A 20,510-nucleotide genomic window follows, 5' to 3' on the forward strand; every position below is an offset into this window, starting at 1 on the left:
ATAAAATCTAACCGAACATTTTTTGTAGAACAAGTAATATAAATATTGCAAGTTATCAGAATGATAATATTGTAGTAACAACTAGTGTGAAAATTCACACACTGGTAAATTTATTTTATTTAAAATAATATATATATAATTTTCTTTTTTTTTTTTTTGGTACACACCCAATGATACTCAGGGGTTACTCCTGGCTATGCACTCAGAAATCGCTCCTGGCTTGGGGGACCATATGGGGCGCTGGGGGATTGAACCAAGGTCCATTCTTAGTGAGCGAGTGCAAGACTTACTGCTTGCACCACCACTCTGACACAGAATAATAATATATATATATATATACATATATATACATATATATATATATATATATATAGAGAGAGAGAGAGAGAGAGAGAGAGAGGCAAATGGAAGTACAGTTTCCTGTGAACAATTTCTTGGAAGGTCACCTGGGCCTAAAGTAAATTATAGTATAAGATTAATAAACCATTTATTCTATAGCCCTCATCACCCCTTGCTTTTATAATGTTTGCCTTAATTGACTATATATATATTTGTTTTATTATTTTTTGGGTAACACTCCTTGATAATTTAACTCAGGGGTTACTCCTGGTTTTATACTCAGAAATTTCTCCTGACAGTACTCACAGACTATAGTGAATGCCAGGGATTAAATGCATGCAAAGTAAACACACTACTATATTCTGTGCTATCACTACCATTTCAATATTTTATATATTTAAATGCTTAACATTTATTATTCACTTACTATCTCTTGAGCTCTGAACTAAATATTTTAACTGATAATGAAAGAAATGGTGAAATAAAAATCTTGATTTTTGAGTATTTATTGCCCATTTGAGAAAATCAGCTGGTAAATTCTATGCAGCAATGTACCAATATGCATTGTTTGTGTGAATACAAAATACATGCTGGTAAAATTTGTCATTTTCTAAATTAATTTGGGTTCATATGTTACCACCCAGTTATTCTAACTCTAGGCATATGCCCTAAAGATTATTATTATATACTTTTATTCCTGAAATGGTTTAATAGTTTATTGATTTAAAATAATCACATATTTAATAATGCATACAAAAACATTCAGTAGTCTCATAATGCAACAAGTTGTGAATTTAAATTATCCCTGCCCACAGAAAATGCCATAAAATGATATTAAAAATCTATTAATAAGCAGGCAAAAGACTACCTAGTTTGATACTATTTAGCAAAATTTTAAAATAGAATATAGTCAATATACTTAAAAAGATTTGTGTAAATTTATTTTATGTTTTCATATATTTTACACATTGAGATAACCTAGTTTATCCAACTGTGTATATTATAGGGGTTCAATTATTTTTAAATAACTTTTATTGTGACCAATGTGAATTACAAGTCTTTCACGATTACATTTAAGGTACATATTGACAGTGAATTAGGGCCATTTCCACCACCAGTGTTGTTCTCCCTCAACCCCTGTTAGAGGTATGCATCCCATACCTCCCTCCTTTACCCCCTGGACTGCTAAAGTAAAAGGTCCTCTTTGTGTATAGCTTGTTGTAAATTGGGTATCTTGTTTCTGTTGTTATTGACTTTGGGTTTGGTATTTAGGTCTGATCATTTTTTATTTCCACTCAATGTTCATGCTACTGTTTGCTCTTGATACCATCCACTTTCCACCCCCCTCAATTTATGAGGCAGAACAAGATAATTCAAGTTCTGTGGTTCTGATGGAAAAAAAAAAAAACCTGGAGGAGTCTGTCTCGATGCTATCAATATCACTTTAAAAGAAGATGGGGAAATGGCAACAAAAGACAATAGAACAACAATGAGAGAAAGAAAGAAAGAAAGAAAGAAAGAAAGAAAGAAAGAAAGAAAGAAAGAAAGAAAGAAAGGAAGGAAGGAAGGAAGGAAGGAAGGAAGGAAGGAAGGAAGGAAGGAAGGAAGGAAGGAAGGAAGGAAGGAAGGAAGGAAGGAAGGAAGGAAGGAAGGAAGGAAGGAAGGAAGGAAGGAAGGAAGGAAGGAAGAAGGAAGGAAGGAAGAAAGAAAGAAAGAAAGAAAGAAAGAAAGAAAGAAAGAAAGAAAGAAAGAAAGAAAGAAAGAGAGGAAGGAAGGAAAGAAAAGAAAGAAAGGCAGGAAGAAAAGAAAGAAAGAAAGAAGAAAGAAAGAAAGAAAGAAAGAAAGAAAGAAAGAAAGAAAGAAAGAAAGAAAGAAAGAAAGAAAGAAAGAAAGAAAGAAAGAAAGAAAGAAAGAAAGAAAGAAAGAAAGAAAGAGAGGAAGGAAGGAAAGAAAAGAAAGAAAGGCAGGAAGAAAAGAAAGAAAGAAGAAAGAAAGAAAGAAAGAAAGAAAGAAAGAAAGAAAGAAAGAAAGAAAGAAAGAAAGAAAGAGAAAGAAAGAAAAAAGAAAGAAAGAAAGGCAGAAAGAAAGAAAGGCAGAAAGAAAGAAATAAAGAAAGAAAGAAAGAAAGAAAGAGAGAGAGAAAGAAAGAAAGAAAGAAAGAAAGAAAGAAAGAAAGAAAGAGAGGAAGGAAGGAAAGAAAAGAAAGAAAGGCAGGAAGAAAAGAAAAGAAAGGCAGGAAGAAAAGAAAGAAAGAAGAAAGAAAGAAAGAAAGAAAGAAAGAAAGAAAGAAAGAAAGAAAGAAAGAAAGAAAGAAAGAAAGAAAGAAAGAAAGAAAGAAAGAAAGAAAGAAAGAAAGAAAGAGAGGAAGGAAGGAAAGAAAAGAAAGAAAGGCAGGAAGAAAAGAAAGAAGAAAGAAAGAAAGAAAGAAAGAAAGAAAGAAAGAAAGAAAGAAAGAAAGAAAGAAAGAAAGAAAGAAAGAAAGAAAGAAAGAAAGAAGGAAGGAAGGAAGGAAGGAAGGAAGGAAGGAAGGAAGGAAGGAAGGAAGGAAGGAAGGAAGAAGAAAGAAAGAAAGAAAGAAAGAAAGAAAGAAAGAAAGAAAGAAAGAAAGAAAGAAAGAAAGAAAGAAAGAAAGAAAGAAAGAAAGAAAGAAAGAAAGAAAGAAAGAAAGAAAGAAAGAGAAAGAAAGAGAGAAAGAAGAAAGAAAAATGTAAGGAGGGCCGGAGAGAAAGCATGGAGGTAAGGCGTTTACCTTTCATGCAGGAGGTCATCTGTTCGAATCCCGGTGCCCCATATGGTCCCCTGTGCCTGCCAGGAGCAATTTCTGAGCCTGGAGCCAGGAATAACCCCTGAGCACTGCCAGGTGTGACCCAAAAACCAAAAAAAAAAAAATGTAAGGAGGACTGGTATGGCAAGGTTTTATGGGGGGGGGGGGTTATTGTTGTTTGTTTTTGCTCTACCCCTTCAAACTATATGTAATCTTACCAAAACTATCAACCTAAATGCCAATATTCTTCCACCACAATCTGCTGGGGTCTCTATCTTCCTCCTCTCTCTATAACCTCAACCTTCTCATGAGGTATCAACGGTTTATTTTCTTTTGGTTTTGCCTGTTTTTTTTTTTTGTTTGTTTGTTTGTTTGTTTTTTTGCTTTCCTTGTCTCTATCCCCAAACACTAAATTTTACCAGGGTTTGAATTTAATGTAAGGTAGGATGTTGGCAGTGAAGTGTATATATAGTAGCTTAAGAGAACTGTCATATTCTGATTCATAAGTTATTTGGTGAGTTCATATTTAAAATTTTGAAGTCCTGGAGTTCTAATGCCTTACTATTTTTGTTATTACTATTTTGGTAAAACAAAAATTAGATGTTTAAAAAGTCTCCAATATAAAATGTTTCTATATGCTTGTAACCTCCTCTAGACAAGAATTCCCATAAAGGGAGTGATGAAGTATTTTCCACTTGTAAATTCAGTGCATAGAATAACGTCTTACAGTACATATCATAGTACCCAATAAATATGTGTTGTAAAGTGAATGAATGGATCGAATAGAGCCATTTCTCCTACCTTTGGGACCTATCTTATTGTCTCTCCAGGAAACAGAAACTTATCAGAGAATACTAGTTTGCTCTAAAAGAAAATAAAATGGAGGGAAAAAAGTACCATACTTCCTAGACATACTAAGCAAACACTATTAGGTTGCTCGAAATACCATCACAAATACTACAGACTAGGTGACATAATCAACAAAATCACATTTCTCACGCTTCTGGAGCTAGAAGTTCAAGATCAAGACTTTAGCAGGTAATGCTTTTATTTTTTACTTTTTTTGAAACGACTTCCAGTCTCATGACATTTCCACCAAATTTGACCGGGGGTGCAGAGAAAAACTGCCATGATATTTCAATAGGGCTAAAATTTTAAATTAATTTTAAAATTAAAATTTTAAATTAATAGAGAGGAAAGAAACCAAAAGGCAAGCTCAGTGAAATATCAATATGTGATATGAGATAAGTGAGAGAACTTTGTCCAAGTTGGAACATAGGTAAGATGCTTGAAAGAACACGATGAATGGAATTATTTGAGAGGAAAGATAAGAAAAGGTTTATCTTGCAAACAATGGAATCTTGGTTTTGTTTTGTTTTGGAGCCACACTCGGTTCCAAAATCCAATATGGGATTCTTCTATTGGTGGTGCCTGGTAGACCATATAATAGTAAGGATGGAACCCTAAAATCCTTAGCAAAGCATAAATTTAAGTCCTTTGAGATCTGTATGTTCCCACAAAATAAAACAATTTTGATAAAACTTTGAAAAAATTAAAGGGACCTAAATTAGTGTTAAAAAAAGTCAGTGAGAGTAATGAAAGAATTTAATAGTTTAATAGAATGAAACAGTTCTAATAATTTAGGTATCATATAAGAAAAATTTAATAAATATTTCAGCATTTAAAGGGATTTTATAACATTTATTTAAAGACAAGTCAATTTCCACCAGAACAAAAAATGCTATTTTGGAGGTGCACAACTGGTTTTGCTTAGGGATACTCAATGATCTATGCCCTGGAAGTCTCTCTAACAATGCTCAGGGAAACATATATGGTACCAGATATTAAGCAAGTGACTACTGTATGCAAGTGCTCTAAAACCCTGTACGGAGCGCCAGATAAATAGTACAGGAGATAGTGCTTGTGCTTGCCTTGCTGAGAGAAACCCAAGTGGGAATGCTTGCTCTATATATAGCTCCCCAGATACTGTCAGGGATGATTGCTGAGCATTATTAAACCAGTATTAAGCCCTAAAAGCAAAACTGGATAACCCAACCCTTTCCCTACCCCACCCCACCATTGCATAATCTTTCTGGTAAAACATTTTTTAAATGTAAGAAGAGCGATTCGGTGGTTTAGCAGTAGAATAATGTTAAGAAAATTAAGGGCCACCAAAAACTCTAAATATTATTTTAGAGGTTAATGGATAATGAAACTGCACAGTATGATTAGCAAGATTTGTTCATTTGGGGATTGGTTAAATTGAGAAGATTTGAGTATCAATGGGAAAATATTGGTAGTTGTTTAAAAAATAAAGTAGCAGAGAGAAGCACGAAGAGGCACTTGACCTGTGTGTAGCCCACCCAACTTCCTTTAAGCAGCAAATTAGTACAAAATCAAAATTCATGACTCACTCAAAATTAATGTGATTGTAAAAACCAAAGGAAATCCTTAATAGAGGAATACTTGAGGAGTAGCAAAGATAGTTAAAACGTTGAAAAGAATTAGAAAGAGCAAAAGAAAAAAAGTAGACATTGAAACTAACATGTTTCCTCCTATGTGGTTTATGTGATAATAACTTCATAACATGTATTTACTATGTGACCTGTACACAATAGGATCTCAACAAATGTTTTCTAAAGCCATTTGTGCTTCTGGATATGCAAAAACTCACCCTAAGACACAGAAACTTAGCTCATTTTCTCTCACAGTTCTTTGCAGGGTTCTGCAGTAAGACCAAAAAAATGGAATTTCTGTGTAAGACTCAAGAGCAGATGATTGGGAGGTGGGGAATGTTAGTTGAAAAGCCCAAATATGTGTTTTCCATCTGGCAGGACCAGAATTTAATTCCCCAGCATGACACCCCCTTTTCCCCATATTGGCACAAAGTACCTTAACACTGTTTTATGTGGCCCTGAAGGGCCACTTTGCACTGCATTATTGTCTGTCAGAGCACTTAACCTTCCCTCCTGCTTAGACTGATTCACCTCTAGGATGCCTGAGCCAGGACAACCCTCCCAAAAATAAATTAAAAATAAAGAAGAGATGATTGTTAAAGCAATATTCCCAAAGTGGACCATACCAACCTTGCTTACCCCTCATCCCTCTACCACAGAGATGCTGATACAAGTAGACAGTAATAATCTCTGGTGCAATTAATTATGGATGCTTTCTGTTTGTTCATTTAAAGAAGGCAGATTTTCAGGGAGTACTGAGTGTCAAAAAAGAAATGGTAAGCAAAATAAGTTTGGAAACTTCAAGTTTAAAGGAATAATTGTAACAATAATCAAGGTGGTCATTATTTTAAGAAGAGGAGGTTAATTGCCAGATAATATATAATATTCATACTCTGTTAAATCTTAGTACAAGATTATCTAGTCTATAGATTGCCTTATGTATAAAATAATATCCAAAAATATCAAATAACAAAGACATACATTTACTCTTTAATGTGTCATTTCTAGTTAGTTTTAATTAAGGATACAGTTATTAAGAGGAGAGGTGGAAATTTGCACTGGTGAAGGGGAGTGTTTTATTTATGACTGAAATTCATGAAAAACATGTTTGTACCATGGTGCTTAAATAAATGTATTATTAAAATACATACATACATACATACAGGCATATTTGGACCAAGAAAGGTGATTATTTAGTGTGTACATGTGCATTTGTGTTATATAATACACATAGACAAATTTTGTGTGAAATTATATGTGAAATAGATATGAGATGTGAAATTATTCCCTAATCAAAGTCTATGATTCTAAGTTACTGGTCTTTCTATGCTAAAAGAAACTTTTTTGGTATTTTAAAAATTATTTAAGGAAAAATAAAAGAACTAAAAAGTTGTAATTATTTTAAAGAGCAGTAAAAGTTATAGAAGTAGCAAATAAAGAGGCTGGAATGGTGGTGGCACAAGTGGTAAGGCATCTGCCTTGCACGCGCTAGCCTAGGATGGAACATTGTTCAATCCCCTGGCATCTCATGTGGTACCCCAAGCCAGGAGCAATTTCTGAGCACATAGTTAGGAGTAAACCCTGAATGTCACTAGGTCTGACCCAAAAACCAAAAAAAAAAAAAAAAAAAAAAAACAGAAGAAGAAGAAGAAGAAGTAACAAATAAAATTTAAATCAATACTAAAAAGTAGGAATGAATGAGAAATAGGTCTTTGTGTTAACACTTCCATAGACAATTGCAAAGGATACTTTTGTTATTCACTACAATTCTATCCTTTTCCCTCTTTTTTTCTTTCTTTCCCTCTTGAAAGATATTGGCTATAAAATTCATGTAGCTTCTCAGAAAGTCAAGGATAATGAAAATTTTCAGAAATTTTTAAGCTCCCTTTATCCTGCTTCCCATTAGTTTCAATTTCAAGATTTGAAATCCAGCTAATTGCTTATTGGCTATTTTTAAGATTAACTAGTAGATACTATAATGAAAAGATAACTTTCAAATGGTTAAAAAATAAAAAATTTGGGAAGACCCCCTCAAAAAAAGGGGAGTATAAAGGAATAAAAATAAAATGTTTAATTAGTAATTTACTTTCTATACCAGGGCTACATTTTTATTTCAGGAGAAACATAATAATTAAAATAAAGATGAATAAAAGCACATTTGAAAATATTCAGTTAAAACAGTCATTTAATATATCTAAACAAAGTTTACTATGGATTATATCTGATCTTGCAATTAAGATGTTTTAATTTTTAATAAAATATTACTTAATTGCTACTATAATATAATCAATATTCTTTATTTCTGTGGCATTTTAACATTAAATTCATTCTTTTAAAAATCCAGTTATTTCATAACTGAGTTGTGTTGACCATTTATGATCATATGGATAAATTCTTTTTAGCAATTAAACATACAATAATAGACACATATAGAACAAGTGTGACTAAAAACTATTTTATTCCTTTTTTAATTGAATTACACATGATTGAGACAAAGACTGTGGTATTTAAAACGCTTCTTTCCTTTTTGGCATCGTAAATGACTAGTTTCAGGTTAAAAATCATTTTCTCTGAATATTTTTTACAATAAATTACTTTTAAAATTTTTTTGATATATCTTTTATTTCATATTTCAAAAAGAGGTTAAAAACTATCTGATTTTAAAGAGAAATGTGTCTTTAAAAACCAATCCTTGACCAGAAATCAAAGGATTTATATAAAATAGACTTCTGCTGCCCTCTGTTGGAATAAGAACAATATCATTTTTTATATCATATATTTTACTATTGTCTTTTGGCATTATCACATTGCTAAGGAAATGAAGGACTAGGATTTGATTATCAGATTTCCAATTACAAAAATGTAGAGATTTATTTTAATTTTGTAGATATAAGAAAAGGTAATTCAGCAAATTATTATCCAGAGCCTACTGAATAAAATATAATTTCTCTGGAATAGAACAAATTCAGCTTAGGTTACAAGCTTGCCAATTAAAATAATAATTTATATTCAATATGTGGGGTTTAATGTAGCTTGTATTTACGATTATCTGAGTGAATGTTCAGTATAAAGTATTGGTAATGAAATTGTCATTAACATTAAGAAATATTTAATCTGCCACAATTAAGAATAAGCACTGAATTTATTTTTTAATATATATCACAGTCTCTGGCAATGATAATGATACTTCCCAGTAACATTGTTATCAATCAAAAATAAAACTAAAATATTTGCTAATCCTGAAGATTTAAATAAAAGGTAAATTTAGACAAAGCTCAGGACTTGTCTTACCACTAATCACCCTTCCCTACTTCTACAGGTAAAATTACCACCAAATATATGACTCCAACTATTAGTCTTCAGTAATAATACCTGAATGTTAATCGCCATAAAAACAAAAGAAAATAGACAAAATGGAAATCATCTGATTTTGCAAAAAAAATATTTTAAAAATCTGTACAAAAATGTCTTCAAATCACCATATTAAAATGCAGCTATGACTCTCAAGTAGCCCATTCGTATGGAAGCACTTGAAATTCAACTAAATAAATGACTACACATAATAGTTACAATGAGTAAAAGAGCAATATTTCAAGACTCAGAAATATCTGAAAAAGGAGAAGAATTCAAAACAAAAGCAAACAAAGTATACCTGGAATAAGAAAATGTTAGTGACAAAAAACTACTACTTGCTGAGAAAAACTTTTTTTTTGAGTTCATAAAAAGAAGTCCGTGAAAACCTTACTCATGAAATTATTTTTCCAGTGTGGAGTATAAATTACTGGCAGCAGCTTCTTGTGTGAACAGAAGTCTTGCTGTAATTACCTGATACTGAGTGAATTTCAGAACTCTTGACTATAGGGACTGGAGCAGAGAAGCAAGCAGAAGGACATCTGCTTTGCACACGTTAACCTAGATGGACTGCAGGTGCCTCACATGGTCCCCCAAGCCAGGAAGATTTCTGAGCTCATAGCCAGGAGTAACCTCTGAGCATCACTGGGTGTGGCCCAAAAACAACAACAAAAACAACAAGAAAAAAAACAAAAAACAAAACAAAAATAAAACCTCTTGTCTATAATAAAATATATCAATGACTATGCTTAACACTTTTAGATATTAATATTACATGTAGACTCATCCTTTGACTTTCTCAGTCCTTTTTACTATTTTTTCATGATGCTAACAACACATATATTAACTAATTATTATTAGTAATAAATATAAACACCATCAAAACACCCATTTTCTTTTAAAATTGAATAAATTTAAGTTTATTTCTTGTTTTTATTCAAAATGACAGAATATTTAAACACAAATGCAAGCAAAAATTATCAACTGATTTACAACTATTATATTATTAGAACTAAGTAAAGTTTCTGGGTATCCTTTGGGCTAAAAAAGTCATCATGGCAATAAGCTTAAATAAAGCTAAATTATGTGGTCTTGTAGGAGTCAAAATCCCAGGTGCAGTTAGCCATATTAGATATTGCAGAGTAATCCTAGATATATAGATAAGTAATTTGTTTGGTTGGAGTAGGAAAATTAAATAGACTTTGTCTAGACAGAATGACCTCACTGTATACATTTGCTCCCATAGGAACCAGAATCTAATGAAAATACTCAGTTACTTTATTAAATAAATGTCATTAGCTATGCAAATATGCTGTTTTCTATTGAGGTTCTGGAACTTCTTCTGTAGCATAGCAAATTTCATGCTGCCTTAAAAATTACACAAAATTTCTATAAAGTGAATACATTAAATTTTTCAGAATTCATTATTCTCTTATTTGATACTTTTAATTGATGTTTATTTTATTTATTTTTAAAACTATTTATGAATTAGCAGTGTTCTGTCAGGTTCTTAGACTAAGTAAATGATTTCAAAGCATAATTTATAGCTGTCAAATAAGTAAGAGTAGGCAAAAGTGAGAACATAAGGAACTATTTAATTCTCTTTGATTATTTATTTTAAATATGATGTGTTTATTTATTAATTTAATGAATTTTGGTACTGTTGTTATTTTGATAACTACTTGATCTATAAGAGAGTGTAATATTCAAGTTGAAGGAGATATAAGAGAAAGAAATTATGAGATAGCTATTGAAACTCTTCCTTTACTTTAGTTTAGCCCATATTTCTTTTGTCATACAGAAATTTTTAGTTTAAAGTAGTCCCATTTGTTCAGATTAGATTCAGTAGCCTTTTGCCATTGGCATAACATCATCATTCTCTTGACATAACAAGACTCCTTGGACATCTAAGTCTTGGAGCACTCTGCCTATGTTTTCCACAGTGTACTTTATAGATTCAGATTTGATCTCAAGGTCATTGATCCACTTTGAGTTGACTTTTGTTTAAGGTGTGAGCCAGCTAACAGAACTGGAGAAAATATTTGCACTCAACACATCCATTATCTAGGTTTATATCTATAATATACAAAGCATTCACATAGATTAAACCCCTAAAATCTAAAAACATCATAAAAAATGGAGAGAGTAAATGAACAGACCCTTCTCTGAGGAATACCAACAGATAGTGTTCATCATCTCTTATCATTAGGGAAATCTAAACCGAGAAAACAATGAGATACCATCGGTTTTGGCAGGGATGTGATGAAAAAGGAAATCTCCTACACTACTGGTGGAGATACTGTCTTGCTCAAGACCGAGAGCAGAGGCATAGATGCTTGTTCAACCCCTAAGGAAACAGTATGGAGGATTCTCGGTAAACTCAAGATCTAGTTGCTATATGACAATACTTCTCAATTATTTTCTGTCATGCCCCCCTAGGAAGAAGAAATTATTTTTCGGGCCCCCTGCAAGACTGTAAATAGTATCTTTATTAAAAAGATTTAATCTGCAAAATAAAAATATGTAAAATAATTTGAGCTGATTTTTTAATCAGAGGTGATGTTTGGATTAACGGCTACAATGAGCACTTTTGCAATGCATAGCTTTTCGAAGCAGGATTTGAAGCAGGACACAGCAACTCTTAGCTCCAGAGACATTCAGAGACATAAACACGGGTCTTAGCTTGTTTTGACAGTGTTTACTGAGCTCAAATATGCCTCCTTTAGAGAGCCTCACCCCCCCCCTGGGGGGCACTACACTATTTGAGAAGCACTGCTATATGACCTAGTAATTCCAATTTTTGGATATCTGTTCCCCAAACTGTAAAACATTCATCCAAAAGGACCTATGAACGCCAATATTTACCTATGAACGCCAATAATACAATAATTAAGAGATAGAACCCTACATTTCCAACAATGTATTAGTGGATCATTAGGACGTGGTACATAGGTGGTACATATATACAATGGAATAATACATAGTTCTAAGGAATGATGCAATCATGCAATTCTTTAAAACATGGATGGAACTGGAAGATATGTTAAATGAAATAAACTAGAAGGATAAAACAGCATATGTATATGTAGTATTCAGAATAATTGTATAAAGTAATGCAAAGGATTAAATAGTGATTGTTGAGAACACTCTTGGCCTCAGAGTATAGTAAGAAGAAGGAAAGAAATTGAGTGGAGGGGAAGAAAGATGTGAAATAATGGGGGTCATGGGCCAAAAGAACTTAGATGCATTGTTGGCCTTAAGAAAGGACAAAAATAAACACCCAAACCATAGAATCAACAAAAATAAAAACATGAGGCTCAACCTTTAGTAATCAAACTTAAGAAGGTGCCTGTTATGATGGCAGGCTGGAGTGAGAGGAGAGGGAAGCAGAGGTCTGGTATAGACTCTGGAAACATTGGTGAAGGGAGGTTGATACTTGTGCTGAAATACTGTAGTCTAAAACTTAATCATGAATAGCTTTGTAAATCACAAGATTTTATATATAAAAGCATTTAATTAAGAAAAAAAAAGAACTCTTGGGGCAAGAGCAATAGCACAGCAGGTAGGGCATTTGCCTTGCTCACAGCCAAGAAATCCAAGAATCCCATATGGTTTCCTGAACTTTCCAGGAGTGATTTCTGAGTGCAAATTCAATAGCAATTCGTTAAGTTCATCAGATGTAGCCCAAAACGAAAGAAGGAAGGAAGGAAGGAAGGAAGGAAGGAAGGAAGGAAGGAAGGAAGGAAGGAAGGAAGGAAGGAAGGAAGGAAGGAAGGAAGGAAGGAAGGAAGGAAGGAAGGAAGGAAGGAAGGAAGGAAGGAAGGAAGGAAGGAAGGAAGGAAGGAACTCTTCCTTGATTGACCTAAGTCTAAATAATATAACAGTCAAGATAAATTAGCAACACCAGAAGTGAAAATACTGGAAGGAGACTAAAGGTTATGTTTTTGACTATTTGTATTTTATTTGTAGATTAGAAAAATTTACAAATTTATATCACATTGGAAGAATTATGCCCTTAAAAGTAAAGTTAATATGTCAGCAATGATTTGATCAACTTAAAAACACAAAGCAGTGAATAAACGGCCATAGCAAATAACTTAAGAAACAATAATCATTGTTCTATTAGAGCTCTGAAATAATTAATTTGTGCAATACCTTATGATTTTATTTATATTAATAGGTATTATTTTAGAAAATTATTAGATTTTGCAAAGTGTTTGTAGAAGCTTCATAGCTTATAAGCAAGAGAGTGAGAAATGTGTAAGGTCCTTCATTTAAGAAATTTCTGGTGATTTTTCTGTTTTTAGCAAAGCTGAATATTCTGTGGGTGGTCAAATTTTCAGCATCTGTATCTACAATCAATTTCAGCTGCCAATGGTCAGTTACTCTTGCAACTAGGCCATCCTTCAATGCTTGATATAAAAGCACAGTTTCATTTTAACCCAACTAACTTCATTAGTTTCTGTCGGTACAGAATTACTTTATCAGGTCCTAATTACTTTAGAGCCTATTGATAGTGTGAAAGAATTACAGAGACAAACTGTCACAAAAAGATAGGTTGAGGATGTCTCTTACTAGTTGAAATGTACAGTACCAGAGAAAACATCATAATCTGTTCAAAAGAATTTATAAGAGAGGCAGGAAAGAGATAAATACCACACACCTCAAGTTCTATGTGTGCAGGAGCGCACAGAGATAGGAATCCTCCTTAAGGGACAAACCTAAACCACAAACAACCCATACCTATACCTATACCCTATATAACCCCTCCCATATTCTATTCCCTCCCCCTCCTCCAGAAATCCGACTATTCCTTCACCCCTCAATCCCACCCCTGATATCCCCACCACACTATAAATCTTCACCCTTAGTTCTTAATCCATTACGCGTCAAGACAGACCTCCTACCCCAAGGAGCCAGTACCCACTACCCAAGTGAAGAGATACCCACTCAAGTTCTCACCTCGTTCCAGGCAAGAAAATACAACCAACACCGCGACAGACTCATGCAGTGTGGCCCTCCTAATCACCTCTCCCTAATGTGGACTGTGGCTTGATACCGGAACTAGCTCCAAAAGACCCCCACTGCAAGAACTCTTCCCAAGACCTCCCTGCCTGGATCCCACACCTCACAAAGAAATCTCAAAAGACAATGGGGAAGCCTATACTTGCATCATAAGTATAGATTTATATAACACTACCTCTTATCCTGTTTCTCCCCAAATGTAAAGTGATCTCCTGTATCACTTTCTCCCTTTTTCTTTGTTGTTTTTTTTTAATTTTTTATTCTTGTTAGTTTCCTTTGTTTGTTTCTTTTCTTTTCTTTTCTTTAGTTTTTGTTATTTGATTTGATTTGTTTTTGCTTCTTTTGGGTCACTCCTGGCGGCACTCGGAGGGTGCTCCTGGTTCTATGCTTGGAGAACGTCCCTAGTGGGCACGGGGGACCATATGGGATGCCGGGTTCTGATCCACCATCCTTCTGCAGGAAGGACAGATGCCTGTTCTCCATGCTATCTCTCCTGGTCCCACTTTATTCCTTTAATTATGTCTTTTATTTAATCTTTTTTTAAAGAAACTTTTTTTCTTTTAGATATGTGTGAGCATATATATTCTTAGTTTTTGTCAGGAGTCTGTTTTCTTTTCTCTCAACCCCCCAAATCCACCAGCAATATAATGTAGCACCACTTCCTCCTGCAAAAACATATTAAACAAAGGGGAAATTGTACATATAAAAATAAGCTCTTATCTACTAGAGATAATAACTCATACTTGTTTACAACACAGCGACATCTCCCACCCTGAATGTATATCATATGGAAACAACTTAGGCTCCAGGGAACTAGACACTGACCGTCCAGCCTTGACTCCTGGATCCCAGACATAGAAACGACAGAGTTCTCCACAACAGCTCCAAGAACCAAATCCTCTCCAGGGCATTGATAGTTGCTCTGACACCAACATGCACCAGTTCTAAATTGATAACCTGACAATGAGGAAATGGGAACAACTTGATCTAAGAGCAAGTTGTCCTTCCTCATCAGCTATCAATAAGACAAAACGAGAAAACATGTCACCCTTTGATCCGTGTAAAAGCCAAGATCGCTATATACAGATGAATGGTTGTTGCAACCAAGACTGGACAGTACACATCCAGGGACCAACAACAACAACAACAACAACAACAACAGTAACGAAAAGTTCTAGCCTAGCTTTTGGTCTACGATCTGTTCAACAAGCAAGATCTCAAATTCCAGAGGTCCGACTGAGACAACCGCAACTGAACGGGTCTTCGAGAAATACAACGAAAGACTTTATCCCAGGCTCCATCCTAGGAGCAACATAATGAGCAAGACCACCAACTATAGAAGATGGATTAAAATGACACTGAAGAAGCATAACTGCTAGAACTTCAAAGAAAGATTTCATAAACTCCATTCCTTGAGCTGCACAGCCACCAAGATCTCTAGATACAGAGGTCTGATTTTTACCATCCAAGACAAAGCAGAAGTCTTCCATATACCATGAAAGCAACAAGGGGAGAGTAAATGATCATACAAGGAGTCTATAGTTAATCCCATGACAGTATACTTCATGGGTGGAGAAACCCTATATCTCCTAGGCCAAGGGAATTCCCTCTATAATATCCCCAATAGTTACTGTGCCTATGCGGAAGGGGGGGCACAAACCAATCATTTTTCCACATATTTATTTATCGATTGATTGATTTTTTTGACGTCTTTATTTTGGGGTAGAGATTGAAGTTGATGTCTCCAATATTATTTTATTTTATTTTATCTTATCTTTCTCTTTCTTTTTGCACTTGGGCATGATTTGATTTCAGAACCGAGATTATTGTGTGGTGCTTGTCTTTATTGCTGTAGTGCTCACTGGTTATTTAATTTGATATTTCTTTCTTTATTGTTGTGGTGTTTCAATTACCCTTTTCACATCCTCTCTCAAACTGAGGTTGGAAGCCTCTTAAGTGACTCCACCCATTTTCAGCGTATTTGACTTCTTTTTTTCCTCTTATTTTGTACCCCAATCTATTGCTTTTTTTTTCCTTCAAACAAAACCACATACCTCTATTTATCTAGCTCTGCCTCTTAACTAGAGGGGAAAACAAGGGAGGGTTCCAGGACCAAACAGATAAATGATCACTAATAGTAAGCCAGACAAAGAGGGGTCCACCTACTCTAGCAGCCCGGCAGTGATGGTGGGGTATATGGGTTGTAGAAAGGGAACTGGAATGGGGTAAGGACATACTTGGTGATGCGTATTCCCCTGATTCAATGTTAATATGTACCTAAAATACTATTGTGAAAGATATGTAAGCCATTATGAAAAAAAATTGTGTTTTAATCAGAAACTTTCTTTGACTTACAAATGTATTATTATATTATATTATATTAATTATATTATATGTTATGCTATGCTACTATATTATGTTATGTTAGTTTACCTCATTATGTTAATCAATTTTGCCTCTTGAATAAATTCTTACAATAAAAAAAAATGAAACCTATTATTGGGGCTGAGCGATGGTGCAGAGATAGGGCGTTTGCTTTGCACGCGGCTGACCCAGGACAAACCTAGCTTAGATCCTTGGCATCCCATATGGCCCTGCAAGCCAGGAGTGGTTTCTGAGCACATAGCCAGGAGTAACCCCTGAGCATCATTGATTGTGGCCCAAAGACCAAAAACAACAAACAACAAACAAAAAAGAAATCTATTATTATTTCAAAGGCATTATTGGAGAACCATTTTCAAAGTAGACAATGCATCTCTCACACTGTGTCTCTCGGATATTTTTGGATTTTTACTTAATATCTAATATCGGAATATCACTTACATTATTATGGGGGAAAAGATTTGAATAAATATCTAAATACATTCTTCTGCTTTCAGTTTCAATGTAAGTGGATTCTTGAATAATAAGAGTTGCAAGAGAGATCTTTTTTTTTTTTTTTTTTTTGGTTTTTGGGCCACACCTGGTATCGCTCAGGGGTTACTCCTGGCTATGCACTCAGAAGTTGCTCCTGGCTTGGGGGACCATATGGGACGCCGGGGGATCGAACCGTGGTCCGTCCAAGGCTAGCGCAGGCAAGGCAGGCACCTTAACCTCTAGCGCCCCCCGCCCGGCCCCGCAAGAGAGATCTTTAATGAGAAGTGACCAATGCCTTAATGCAGGCACTGGGTATGTGAGTGTTGAAAGTCTATTGAGAACTACTTTTTCCATAAAGACTATTAAAATTGTTATCTTATATTGGAAATAAGAGTACCAACCCCAGTTATTTAGAGAAAGGAGATGCTTCCTTATTCCAAATTATTACTAGTGTATTAAGAATAAGATTATTGGTTTTGTGATCCTTGATTTATTCCTGATATGGTGGTAGTTGGATGGGTTGCTATAGCTGAATTGGACATTAACTCCATTCTGAAAGCCAGTTTTTTGAGGAGACTAATGCTACTCTATGCATAAGACAACCTAGTTTTCACTCCTCTCTAAGATATTTACTGGAAGTACTGAATTAAAGGTAGCTACTTTCAGTACGGGAGCAATAGCAGACTGGGAGGTTGTTTTCCTTGCACGCAGCAAATCTGGGTTCAATCCTAGGCATGCCATATGGTTCTCTGAGCCTGCCAAAAGAAATTTCTGAGCGCAGAGCCAAAAGTAACCCCTGGGTACTGCCAAGTGTGACACCAAAACAAATACAGAGAAAAAAGTTGCTACTTTTTCTTTCTAGTCAACCAATTCAAAAACATGTTATTATCTTAATAATCTTAATTCTTAATTTGAATTACACAAACGTGTTTGCTGATCAATTCTGTGCTAGACATTCATGTAATCTTTGAGAATTTTAGCAGACTTAAATTTAATACAACTGGCCTATGCTCAGAACTGACCTATGGTCTGAAGAAAAATCACATTTATCATAAAAATCAACTTAATTCATCAGTGGCCAGATTATAATTTTGATCAAAAACTAAAAGAAAAGTGACTAATAACCCATTGTGAATTATTGATATAAATTACTGCAGCTACCTAATGTGAAATATTTTCTTCATAATGACAGAGACATATTTCCTGGAACAATTATGTGGTCTTTAACCTCAAGAATTTTTATTTTATTTTAGCCATTCTTTTTAGTGAAACTTTAACTGGGGTCTTAATATGCACTTTCTAAGTAAATAAAGATATTTAGTACACTTAATAGAATAATGTGTCATCTGATTAGGTCTTCTTATCTGTTCTAGTACTTTTACCATTTCTATTTTTACTTTGATCTTATTCTCAATTGGTGGGGTTTTTATTTTTTTGACGTTTTTAAATAGTTTGTTGATGAGAGGCCTTCACTTAATATATATTTGAGATATGTCTTTCTCAGGGGGCAGAGCAGAGGCACAGCAGTAGGACATTTGCCTTGCATGTGGCTGACCTAGGACAGATTGCAGTTCAATCCCCAGCAACCCATATGGTCCCCCAAGCCAGGAGATACTTTAATTTTGCCTCGATAGTGATAAAATTAATTTTTGTAAGAATTTCCTTATTTAAACACCTTGACTACAAACATAATTGTAGTTGGGTTTCAGTCATAACAAGAACACCCCCCTTCACCCGTACAACCTTCCCATTGCGACTTCTGAGCTCAGTGCCAGGAGTAACCCTTGAGCATCAATAGGTGTGGCAACACAATAACCAAAAAAAAAAAAATATATATATATATCTTTCTAACTGATAGCTTATTTTTATTCCCAAAAACGAATCTCTTGATGATAAATCATTGATCTAATTAATAATTTTATATTAAATCTAGTTATTAAAACGTAACACTAAATTTTATCTAATAATCATAAAAATAAATAAACAAATCACTGCATAACCCACAAGGTCAAGAATATGCTTTATATTTTCCAAAATTTTTATTTTTGACTGAGACTTGTTCAATGTACATGCCTTACATGTCTGAGGTGCTAGATTTAATCCCAATTACTGCAAAAAATGTTCAATTTAAAATAAAAAATAGAACAAAAATATATCATTAGACATAGATTTAGAATGTATTTTGAATATATTTAAGATCATTTGGCTAAATGCTTTTTCATAAATATAATATTTTCTTTTACTCAGATGCTTTCTGTTGATGGACATCAGATGGTCAATTTCATATGGGGTAAGTCTACATTCCACTGTTGTTTCATTTCTCTCTTTATCTTAAACTTACATCATTATCACACTACCTAATTTTGGCAATATATTGGCACTTTTAGATCATACAATATTTTAGCACAATAATAAAAATTTATATAATATTACTAATTTAATCATATTCAAAATCTAAATTATTCTTATATTATAAAATATTGATCAAATGTAGAGTAATTTCAGACATAGAGCACATAAACATAAAAATAGCTTCTCAGAATAATTTTTTTAAATCCTAAGAATCCCATATTTTAATGATTTAATATAGTCTGCCTGCATTTTTATCAATAGCCACTCCTACTTATTGAGTCTAATTTTTATGTAAATAAATTTTTCATCATAACTTGAGATGATTTTTTTATATAAAATCTTTATTTAAGCACCATGATTACAAGCATGATTGTATTTCGGTTTCAGAACACTCCCCTTCACCAGTTTAACATTCCCACCACAAATGCAATCCCCTTCCCAATCCTTGCCTGTATTTGAGACAGGCATTCTACTTCTCTTACTCATTAAGATTGTCATGATAGTTGTTAGTGTAGTTATTTCCCTAACTGCACCAATACTCTTTGTGGTGAGCTTCATATTGTGATCAAGTCCTTCTGGCCCTCATCTCTTTTGTCTCTGGACATTATTACAATTATGTCCTTAATTTTTCTTAAAACCCATAGATTAGTGAGACCATTTTGTGTCTATCTCTCTCCCTCTGGCTTATTTCACTCAACATAATAGGTTCCATGCATATCCATGTATAGGAAAATTTCATGACGTCATCTCTCCTGATGGCTGCATAATATTCATTGTGTATATGTACCACAATTTCTGTTGAAGGGCATCTTGGTTGTTTCCAGAGTCTAGCTATAGTAAATGGTGTTACAATGATTATAGGTGTGAGGAAGGGATTTTTGAATTATAAATGGCCAAAAGACACATGAAAAAATGCTCCACATTACTAATCATCAGGGAGATGCAAATCAAAACAACAATGAGGTACCATCTCACACCACAGAGACTGGCACACATCACAAAAAAAACAAAAACAATCAGTGTTGGCAGGATTGTGAAGAGAAAGGAACTCTCATTCACTGCTCGTGGGAATGCCATATAGTCCAGCCTTTATGGAAAACAATATAGAAATTCCTCAAAAAACTGGAAATTGAGCATTTATATGAACCAGCTATACCATTCTTAGATATATCCCTAGAAACATAACTCAAGCATAGTTTTTAACTAAACATAACTAAGAAAAGGCAAATGAAAAGGAAAAAACTAAAAAGGAACAAAAGGTGATAAATTTTAGATCATATTACACACAGGAAAATTAATAAATAAAAGTAATGAATAGATAAAAGCATTGACATTAGAGACATTATGTTTAATGAAAAAGATTTATT

Source organism: Suncus etruscus, chromosome 2 (genome assembly GCF_024139225.1).
Source record: "Suncus etruscus isolate mSunEtr1 chromosome 2, mSunEtr1.pri.cur, whole genome shotgun sequence".
NCBI classification, from domain to species: Eukaryota; Metazoa; Chordata; class Mammalia; order Eulipotyphla; family Soricidae; genus Suncus; species Suncus etruscus.